Raw genomic sequence first — 1,983 nt, 5'->3', positions numbered from 1 at the left:
AACAATAATTATAATCGAAACATTTTGTAAGACCATACACAAATTATGCAAGCTAATTTCAAAAGATTTTAAATCAGCTACACCCTACTAAAAGTATTTGAAATATTTAATTTTTTTCGGAAACTTGTCTTCATTCGATTGCTATTGAAACACATCTTTTAAATTAGCCAATTTCCGAAGCAAAAACAACAAAGATTCACAGAGAAGTAACATTTAATAGACTCATTTTGAAAAAATCTGAGATTTAAACTAAAACAAATTTAGATCTTTCTAAATTTCAAGAATCGAAGGAACTATTGCCTTTAACAAAATGTCTATGATATCTAATGGAAATAATTAGAAACTCAAACACAAATAAGTTCGAGATATGCATTTGTTTTAATATTGATAAAATAATGACTTTACTTAAACGAAATATAAATTTTTATTTTATTTTAATTTGTAGTTTATTTTAAGCATTTTAACTTACCAATTCTTTATTTATATAATTTTTGATGAGAGTTCTTCTTGAGATTTCAACGTTACTTATTGGAATTAACCTCGGTGATTACTTTTTGGGAATATCGAATTTAGTTTTGTCGCTTTTGATCTTTTAGTCACTTGTAGGTCTCTTGGTCAATTTGGTATTCAATTTAAATGCCACAAATGCAAAACTTTGAAATACTTTTGAAACGCGAGATATTTGATTTTGTGTGTGTGTTTTGAGGTGTAAAAATTTGTAGGACTTTTTCCGATTTATAATTTAGATTTTAGTTAATTTGCTGGCTTTTCGCTGAGGGAGATGCACAAAACACTGCAAAGGCTGTAATAACGAAGAGATTCAAAATCAATGAGGTCGTCCCACTGTGCACGGTGCACAAACAGAACAATAATAATAACAATAACAACAACAACAAGAAGAGCGGCTAAAGAAGAAGAAACAGCAGATGATGACACTTTGTGCATTTTCTATGCGCTGTGATTTAGTTGTGATTTTTATGTTGTTGCTGCTGCTGCGTATTTTGTGTGAGTTTCGCTTTTATTAATAAAATGCACAACTTCCGTTATTAATTTTGCAACAGCGACAATTGTTGTCACTGCAAGTGTGTTTGTTTGTAGTTGTGTGTCTGCGTCTGTGTGTGTGTGTGTGTGCTTGAGCTTGAGCGATGACAACAACAACGACAAGTGCCGAGCGTGATGTGTCACCAAGGCGTTCGCAAGGGGAAATCAGAAATGTAATCGAAAATCGCAATCGAATTCGCGCACACACACACACGCATATAAAGACAGTTTAGTCAGGGCCGCAGCGAGGGGAACTAGGCTATGCGAAATGCAAGCAAGGCGCGGGTGGAGCTGCTGCTGCGCTCCTGTGCACGCGACGTCGTCGTCGCCGTCCGCTGTCGCTGTCGCTGCTTCTGCTGCATTCATTCATAAAAATCAGGTTGTAAAAAAGCTAAAGCTACGCTGATTTTTATTTATTTATGCCAATTTGCCGCTGCCATTGTGCATGTGTGTGTGTGCTTGTTTGTTTGTTTTTTTGCTGTTGCTGTTGTAGTTGTAGTTGTTTTTATTGTTGTTTATTGCTAGCCGCAGGAGGCGAATTGTCACTGATTTTAGTTGTTGTTTATTTTGATTATTGTTTTCGCTTGCATTAGGCAACAAATTGCAATTGAATTTTCACTTGAACTTTGTTTATCATTCATTTTATTAATTTATTACTCATTTAATTAGCATTCGCATTTTCCATAACTATTAATTCAATTACTTTTCGTTCACGATTTGTAACTGTAATTGCAATTGTCACAGTAATTGTAATTGTATTTGTAATTAAAATGATTATCCAATTGCAAGCGAGTTTCGGACTTGGCCAAAAAACCAAAACAAATCACAAATAAGGCAAATCGAAGATTAGCCGCACTTGAACCACGACACCTGCTGCCCGTCTGATTGCTGGAAATGTACTGAGAACGCCCGCGTAATTTTTTTTTTACTTGCTCTTGCGTC

The 1,983-nt window shown here is 34.8% G+C and overlaps 1 long non-coding RNA gene across 1 annotated transcript; it reads right to left on the bottom strand.

Moving 5' to 3' along the window:
• Positions 1–741: 741 nt before the first annotated feature.
• LOC117781203 lies at positions 742–1,983 on the bottom strand. The gene is made up of 2 exons (XR_004617155.1): positions 1,898–1,983; positions 742–802 (listed from the first exon to the last, which is right to left on the bottom strand). It is a non-coding gene; the product is annotated as an uncharacterized LOC117781203 (long non-coding RNA).

The sequence above is a fragment of the Drosophila innubila genome (assembly GCF_004354385.1).
Source record: "Drosophila innubila isolate TH190305 chromosome 2L unlocalized genomic scaffold, UK_Dinn_1.0 4_B_2L, whole genome shotgun sequence".
NCBI lineage: Eukaryota > Metazoa > Arthropoda > Insecta > Diptera > Drosophilidae > Drosophila > Drosophila innubila.
Note: the sequence above shows the minus strand (reverse complement) of the source record. Positions and strands in the feature narration are given on the sequence as shown.